The sequence below is a fragment of the Gadus macrocephalus genome, chromosome 10 (assembly GCF_031168955.1).
Source record: "Gadus macrocephalus chromosome 10, ASM3116895v1".
Lineage (NCBI taxonomy): Eukaryota > Metazoa > Chordata > Actinopteri > Gadiformes > Gadidae > Gadus > Gadus macrocephalus.
In genome coordinates this window covers 15,691,730-15,701,375 of record NC_082391.1, presented here as the reverse complement: position 1 = coordinate 15,701,375, position 9,646 = coordinate 15,691,730, and positions in this window count along the sequence as shown.

Here is a 9,646-nt window from a genome sequence, read left to right as displayed (position 1 = left end):
ATGATCCTCCGCCCTCGGGAAATAAGTCTTCATTCTGTCAATTTTTATTCCTTTTTGAGTTTGCTACGAGAACAGACCATTACATCCCCCCCCCCCCCCCTGGGTGGTGGGTGTAATGGTGGGGGGGGGGGGGGGGTGAGAGGATGTGATGGTGGCTGGGGGGGATGTGCGAGGATGTGATGGTTGCTGGGGGGGGTGGGGGGTGGATGAAATGGTGTGTGTGTGTTGGGGGGGGGGGGGGGGGGGGGGTCATCAAGTTCAGTACCTAAAGCAACGGCATGTCCGCGCGGCTCTGGAGGAAGTCTTCCAGACCAGCGCGTCACGGTCCATGGGGGTCCATGATGGCGGGGAATGCGGGGATAATGAGCACTTGATTTACACTCGGTCTGCTCTGAGAGAGGGCTGGTTGGTTTAGTTCTCAAGGATCCGCCGGCTGCTGCTCCTCCATGCGAATGCAGTCATGAACTCAACCCTGACACAGTGATGCCCTCCTGCAACCGAATCAGAGATTCTCAGAGGATGAACTTACAGGAAGCAAACTCATCAACCCGCACGATGCGATATGAGGGGCCGGTTAGATCCCTCCTGCACACGTTCCCTACTCCCCATAGAGACGAAGTGAACATTAACTAGTTAGAGAACAAGTTGCCCACGGGCGGTTCTAGGTTCTGACTTTTTGAAGGGCTCAGCCCCCAGGAAGCCATAGAGAATGAAAAAAGGGTGAAGTGGCGGTTATTCTATCTACAGTATTTATCTACTTATCCAACACATTGATTATTATTAACAGTCTAATGGTTTATTGTCAGAAAAGCACCAACCTTTTGTAACAGTTTAACCTAAGTTAAACTCATAATGTCTGTATGAGTATTTCATTCCAGAGTAAAGGAATATTAAACAAATTTTGGCTTGTCTCTAGCTCTTTTGAAGAAGAAATAAATTAAAAGCATTGATAGAATCGCCTTGTGTTCAACTTTCAAGACATCTGACAGATTATGTAAAGGTTTTAAAATGAAGCATTACCTGGTCATTAGTGTTCCAACAAAGTTGGAAATCTTTGAATTATGGTTCTGAGGAGACTTGCTATCCTCTTAAACAGATGAATACAAATAGAACAGCCGAAATCAGTTAGGTGTGCTCATGCTGCATTTTTGGTTTTGTCAAACAGGAGACGCCCACCCACTAATCAGAGGTAAGAGATTCATGCAGGAAGGTTGCGCTCGATTTCAGCAGCCCATTTATTTTTCTACCAATCAGATCACTTCATCAACAGATCAAAAAAGAATAATATAGATATAGATATAGGGAACCAACCCCCCAAGGATCCATATATCTATATATGTAGGTTTCTATAGATCCGGGGGGGGGGGGGGGGGGGGGCTAGGTTCCATATTTCTATATGTAGAGTTTTTTTTATTTTAAAGAGATTTAAGGTAGCCTTTGGGGGGGGTTTGCACACTAATTACGTGACAGAAATCGGTCTGCATGATGTATGGGCCTATCAATTATGATAAAACCGTCACACTTGGACATGTCATTAATAACCCATGTGCGCAAACTATCTTTATGCGATCAATTCGATGGCGTTTAACCGCTATGCATCCTGGGATATAGTGCGAAAATTTTATTTTTTGTATTAGTATTAGTATTTATTAGTGTAGTAATAGTGTTTGTCAACTAGCAATTTGGACAAACATACTCCCTCGCTCATGATGCAATATAATGTTTTCTTAAAACTAAAGGGTAATTTGCTTGACTTATGATGTACACTTGTGATCACTAAGGTCCTTTTTTTAAATGTGCTTTGCTGCAGTCACGTTTCCTGTTGTCAGTTTGTTTCAACACAATTATTTACTTGTATGTTCTTGCATTGGGTTTTGTTGTGAATGAACGGTGTTGTTAATCAACAAAGCCTCCTATTATTTCAAGAAGATGCACATTTTTCTAATAACAGAACTGTAGCGCCAAGATTAAAATTAGCACAGTATAGTGGAGTCACATTGTAGCCCCCACCCCCCCCCTTGGGGACACACTATACAGTTTGTAGGCCTGCACTTCAAGTGTACAATCAAACCTAAGTGCTGTTAATGCTCATTAAACACCAACATGGAAGCTTAAAAGATTAAAAAATTACACATCCCCAGGAGCGATTAACTAGTAGAGGAGTATATATATATATATATTTATATGACTGCCTCGGTGTCTTACCATCAATGAAAGGATCTTCTTTTTGTTTGGTCTTTCTCATTTATTCCTTTCTCATTTTGGGCTGGAAACCATCTATCGCCAAGCGGTTTGAAAAGCATCCATTCAGTGGTCTCTGCCGTCATGTCTGCGTCAACTCGCCATCACATGACTCAGCTTCACGCCTTTTCATGTGGTGTGTTAAATACAGCGCTGTTTTGACACAGCAGGCCGTGTGTTTGCGTGTGTGTGCGTGCACGTTTGTGTTTGCGTGGGTGCACAAGACTGTGTTTGCTAATGCAAATATAGTAGAGGGTAAAAAAGTAAGTGGTGTATCAGATTGCTAATTGCAATTAAAGCTAGCAAGAGCACCGTGAAGGGACACAAATTATAGACAGCAGCACGCTGAATGCAATCAAACTGGCTTTCATTAGACGCCTGCATTGAAATCAGCTAATGATGTCAGAAATTAATAGATAATGTAATATGATATAATAAAATCATAAAAAGAACACAAACAAACAGAAAACAAGACAAAATGTTCGGTAGGGCCCAGCACAGCTCATTGTGAGCCACGAGGGTTTGAGTCCCAGCTCGTGTCATGTGTGTGTGTGTGTGTGTGTGTGTGTGTGTGTGTGTGTGTGTGTGTGTGTGTGTGTGTGTGTGTGTGCGTGTGAGTGTGTGTTTATGAAGGATTCTGTTTTCTCTCTCCGCTCGCATGACTGTCTTCTGATTGACTGTCCTCCAAACTCCCAAGGATATGCAGATAAACAAATATCTGTGTAGCGTGTCTGTGTGGGTAATGAGTGTGTGTCTGCTGGTAACACAAAGTTGACCAGAGTAGCATTATATACTTCCTTGCACACTTCCTGATGTGTGTGTGTGTGTGTGTGTGTGTGTGTGTGTGTGTGTGTGTGTGTGTGTGTGTGTGTGTGTGTGTGTGTGTGTGTGTGTGTGTGTGTGTGGATGATGTGTGTATGAATGCAAATGTGCATGTGCCCCGGCTGAGATCTTTATGCAATAGCCATCCGTTTGTGTGTGTGTGTGTGTGTGTGTGTGTTATCCAGTTGACTGCTGTGACATCGTCCTGGCTCCCTGCCCATTGCGAGCCTCGGTCGCTCGTATATTTCCGCACGGCACCAAAGGGCTTGTCACAGATGAACACCAAACACTGTGTGGTTGTCAAAGGAATAACTATAAGAGCTGTGTGGAGGCCAGTCAGAATAAAAACAACATAAAACACGCCATAACATTGAATAATAATAACCATAACAACATCATCGGAATAACAGCAAAAATAAACAGATGATAACCAGGGTATCGCATAACGCCTTGCTGTGGATCCAAGAATGTTTGAGGGATTATGGATTCATGAACACAATTAAGATCAACAAAGATTGCCAGGTATTATAGCCCTCTCTATTTCTAAAAATAAATCAACATTACAGACACACTAGGATAGATGTAGAAGTATGATAGATGTATAAGGTATGGATATAGTTGGCACATGAAACATGGAGGTGTTCAGACACCACATACTGCAATTGGATTCTCCGTCGGCAGCCCAATATTAACATCTTCGATTCCCCCAGTTCTGTTTGACGCAAGGAGGCTCTGATTTCAGGCAAGCTCCAAAGTGCATGGCTGTTCCCTGTATAATGACTCTGATTGGATGATAGAGTAATTGAATGAGTTCCTGAGGTTCTCAGGAATGAATGATTGAATCAGAGCCCTATCCAATTAATGGCAAAGGGGGAATATCGCTCAAAGCTGAAATACCCAGACACACCGTTATGCTGTCTCTCTTGGGCTAAACCTCGCTCTCAAGAACAGTTTTCCTGGATAAAGATAATTATGCTTAATGTTATTGGAGGGTAGACCTTGCACTGTGTATATCACGGACGCAAACGCCTCAGCGTTGACTGTAAGCCTAGAAAGATTCGGCCTTGGTAAACTGTAATTCAGCATGAATGTGAGCCACAGACTTTCAGGCCCCGGAATGTACACACATGTCTACATTTACTAGGGTACATCTAAAAAAAGTGCCATTTAACACGTATACAAACAAAATATTGTCCAGACCAGACCCAGTTAGCCTTGTGGATACGATCTGGCTCTGTGAATTGAACAGTCATCCATATAGAAGCCAATGAGATGATCGTTTGCTCTGCGGTTTTCGCGGTGGTCCTAAATGCTTTTAGATTAGGTGTCACTGAAGATGCGGGCGAATCACAAATACTGTAGATAAGAAGAGATGTCCATCATATGACAGATGATAACATAAAGACCCTGCCATGGCTTGGTTAAAGAGGGAAGTTTGTTCTTGTGCAGCTGTTAGGGGTGCAATAACGAGGGATGGTCTGCAGCAAAAACACCGCCCCCATACTGTGTTTGTGAGCCTTCAGTTTCCAGAGAAACATTATATAAGGTTCCCCGATGGGGAGGCAGTCGGTGGTGCTAGTGGGTGGGGGATCCTGTCTCCGCAAGACAAACGCCCTACACCTGCCGTGCAGGTTCTGGCCGCTAACCGAAGTCAAAATTGATGTTCCGATTGGGGTTCTGAAATGGCCTAGGGGTTGTCATATGAAATCAGGATGATGCATTCTGGGAGATGTAGCTGAGCTCCATGATGAGAATGACCCTTCCTCTCCTGCAGAAACTATCGGTATATCTCTCTGGAGCACTCCACTCTCTCCTTCTCTCTCCTTCTCCAACACACTCTCTCCCATCTCTCCTTCCCACTCTGTCTACTGCTGACTCTCTCCCTTCTCTGCCTCTTCCTCTACCACCTCTTTCCTATTTCTCTCGGAATGCTCCCTCTCCTTCACTCTCCTTCTGTCTCCCTCTCCCGCTCTCTCCTTCTGTTCTGTCCTCTCTTCCTCTCCCCAGCTCTCTCTTCCCCACTCCCCTCCTTCTTGCTTTCTAGCTCTCTCCCCAATGTCCCTCTCACACGCAAGTGCTGCCACTTCTGCTGTGCTTCAATTAAAGGTGTGTAGGAAGACAACCCCCCTAATTGTATACTGCAGAGTCAAAAACCCAATTTCGATTTCAATACGTGGGGGCGTGTGCCTGTGTGTGGGCGTGTGTGTGTGTGTGCGCGTGCATGTGTTTGTGGGTGCATGCGTTTGTCTGTGTGTGCCTGTGCGAGTGCGAGTGTGTACATATGTGTTTGTGTGTGTGGATGTGTGTTTGTGTGTGTGTGTGAACATACTAGCACGGATCTCTGTGCATGTGCACGTGCTTGTGTGTGTGTGTGTGTGCATGCATGTGTTTTTGTGTGCATGCGTTTGTCTGTGTACGCCTGTGCGCGTGCGAGTGTGTGCATAATATGTGTGTGTGTGTGTGTGTGTGTGTGTGTGTGTGTGTGTGTGTGTGTGTGTGTGTGTGTGTGTGTGTGTGTGTGTGTGTGTGTGTGTGTGTGTGTGAGTGTGTGAACATGCAAGCGTGGGTCTGTGTGAATGTGCACATGCTTGTGCATGTGCACCTGCTTGTGTGTGTGAGTGTGTGTGTGTGCGTGCGTGTGCGGTGCTATGAAAGGTCCCAGCGATGGCCTTGCATTGCGATCCATCACTCACTTCATTAGCCGTGCTCCGAGGCAGACGGGACAAGTGGGGAAGCGATGATACCAAAGTGCCTCGCAGGCTGTATGTAAGGCCTTCTGATCAATATTCAATCTTAGTTATTTCACCTCGCATTACACTGGGCTGGTCAATGACTGGAAACCATCGGTCTGCTCAATGAGACCCAGGATCGCTTAATCAGTCTGAGTAACTTCAGCGCGGTCGATGGCCGCATGTTAGCTAATGTGCCCGGAGGATATATACAGTGAGTCCTCTGCGATGTATAACACATTAAGAGTGCTTCCTGGGAACACGCCGCCCTATCAATGGGGAGGAGGCGGGGCTTCTGAAGGCGGTTGTCTTTAATGTGTTTGTTGGATGGATGGATGGGCGGGCGGGCTGGGTCGTTAGCAGGCAGGCTCTGACATATGCATGGCTGGATGGATGGACAGACGGATGGATGGATCGCCCTTGATTACAACACTTATTGGATTATATCCAATGTGACACGTTACGACTGATTATTCTACACCTGCCCCTAACTTCACACTCAAAACACACCAAAATATTTTATTACGTGATTAATAATTATTCCTTACTCTGTTGGATGCAAAAAAGAGTGTCAATTGTTGAATCAACCTTGCTTGAGCTAAAGGTCAACGTATAATTATGTCTTCCCAGTTCCTGAAAAGAGAGTGTGTGTCCTGTAGGAACGTAGAGATGGGTATGTGGGAGTGCGTGTGGACGATGGCTGGTTTAAGCAGCCTCACCTGGCCGGGTCTGGTTGGACTCTGGGGCGGGGTGAGGCTAAACACTGGTTTCACATTGAGTAATCAACATGGAGCACCGTTGTTCTGTGTCATTGGCCCAATCCCAATGTCCGGACTCACGGACTGACGTGAGTCCGTGAGTCCGCGTTCTCGCGAAATTATTAAGGCTTCAGGGCTTTCCCAATGTCGAATTCCAAAGGGCGTGAGGGTTTGAGCCCACACTTACCGAGCCCTTTCCGTCTGCATCAGTGCAGACTTCACCTAAGAGAATTACCCACAGTTCAAAGCGTTGTGACGTTTACCGCGGAGACCATAGGTAAATCCGGAAATTAGGAAGGTGAACAACAAGACGACGCTACTGATTAGTATGTATAGGCCAACACCTAATTCAATACATCCTTTACACTGAAGTAGTATTCAAAAGTAACAATTATATTTTCTAATATCAATAAATTGCTGTAGCTGTTTCATTGCATTTACAAAAAAAATAAACAAGAGAATTCCCAAACCGGCAAGTATCAGCAGCATCTTTGTCATTAAACGTTGCCAAGGTAACATGTGCTCTCGTGAAGTGCTGTCACAATCCAATATATACCTATCTGAGCCCATGTGGCCTCACGCACTCACTCACTTAGCACCTGAGATCAATTAAGTCTGTGAGTCCTTAATCCTTAGTCCTCAAGGCTCACTTTGGGATTGGGCCATTGTCTTCAACCTTACTGTAAACCTCATTCCCAACACCTCTGCCCTGCCTCCTTTGTCGGGGAGGAGCCCAGCTGAAGTCACCTAGCATGAGTGTGGCACTGGAATTGCTGCCAGGTAAATACACTCCCTAAACACTGACATAATATTCATTGTACTTAAAGTCATTTATTGATATTTTCATGACTTCTTATTTATGATGAAGCATAAAAGCATGACCAATTTTGTTTTTTATTATAAATTTAAAAAGATTGAAATACTATTCACACTGAACAGATGCTGTCGGCCCTCGAGCGATGGAAGGAACTCCCCAGAACAGCGATGTTTATCATTGCCTCCCTTGTTTCCTGGTCAGGGTGCATGGGCCGGCATGAGATCTGGATTTACAAGCATGCCTTGTAAAGGCGCTTTGATTCATTTCCCACAGGCCTTGGGGTGTTTGTATGCACAAGGACGGTCATTATGTCTCATTGGCGCAACAGCCTTACCTTGCCGTCAATATTACGTACTTGAATGCCTGAGTGTCTTTTCCCAACCCCTATGTTTTCAACTCAGTAGAGCCTAATAAGTAGCCCTATTAGCCTTTTATTGTGAGATGACACTCAAGGCAGTACCTTCCTGGAGAGGGTATCTTGATTGTATGATTGGGACTTGAATAGTACAATAGGAATTAACTGTGTCGCACAACATTCCCACCATCAACTGAATGCAAAAACCGACTCTATATCATATCTTTTTTTCATTAGAATGACATGAATGTGTTTATTATTCCAGTTTTTACACGATGCTTCCAGGAACACGATGCAATGCTCCCAAACAACTTCACTTGAGATGGGCATACTCAACACTGAATCTTTAAGTCTGTTTTCAAATGATTATCATCAAAACATGAAGTTTTGCATTCTTCTCTTGCATGGCTCCGACATCATACTTTATAGTGGGGCTTCTGTTGAGAGTACTTGGCCCAAAATGGTTATGAGATTAAATCCTACACACAAAGAATGATGATACAATGACGTTTCATGGCGTCAAGATAATAAGATGTGAAGGGCTTGTTATGAACTTCAACATGATGGAACCTAAAATACAATTAATGGGCGTCACTGAACCAGGATCTGCTTCCAGTTCACCTGATAAAACAGAATGCATCACCGGCATTATCATATACGTCCAAAGAGATGAATTGCATTAACACAATTCGAACACCGTGAAGCTCAAATGGCTTCCTCACCTACATCATCAACATTCTCTACTGACCCCAGAGTTGTGTTTGTTTGGACAGAAAAGTGATCTGAAGGCATATATGAAGCTTGTCTGGAGAAGCCTTTACTTATTTAGATTTATGGATATGGAAACTCCTCTAGTCTGGAGCCTGACCAAACACAGTCTGTGCATGTGAAGCTTAGCTTCCTATCCTTATTACTTTGAAAATGGAGAACATTTTTATGTAATATGCATACGTCACACTTATGCAATCGTACATTAGTTCATCTTAAATAGCTATTTTATATTCCAATATTATGCAAATGGTAAATAAGACATTTAAGAAACTCAACTCTAATATTTATAATATCAATTTTATGACTTGGCCATCAAATTTATTAGAAACTTTACTTTGGAGTATCTTCCTATGAAAATGACCCCAATCCTAAGAACTACTTAATTTGGAAATAAGTTGTTTTTCCTACTTGACTCATGCCTTCATTGTAGATATTGGAAGTGTGTTTTCTAGAAGTTTGTTTAAGGGATCTGGCCACCAATGCTTCATTTGATTTAACTAGGTCCACAAGCCCAAAATTGAGTTACACTAAGAATCATTTTATTACTAAAACACAGGGCCGTACTAGAACACATTTGGCTTTCATTATATGAATCTCTTATGCTTGGCTTCGGGAGCAAGGCTGAACATCCCTGTTAAGGATGTTACAACTGTCATACTCAATGAATGGAAGCTCATCATTCACTTTAACTTTAATTTAAGCCGGCAGCAAAAGTGGTGTTGTTCTTCAGAACCAGGAATTGACTAGGCATCAGGTGGTGGAAATGGGTCCTTAGCTTTAACCTTTTATCATGTTGATATTTCAAATGCATTAAGCATTGTTATGGACAAACCCACTTCTATTTCAGAAGAGACGTTTCAGACTGTCTGAAGTCCATCATCAACCATTTATTGCATGAAATGGTAACACTTTAGTTTGGTATGGATCCACTCTTTTAGAGTCCGCACTGCTGAAAGGTCGAAAGCATAGCATACTGAGGTCAGATACAGCATACCAAATGCAGGCAGCACTATACAATCAACAGCAGATGCCTCCGCCAATTGTGTAGGAGGTAACATCGATTACAGAGCTGAACCAAAGTGTGTGTGTGTGTGTGTGTGTGTGTGTGTGTGTGTGTGTGTGTGTGTGTGTGTGTGTGTGTGTGTGTGTGTGT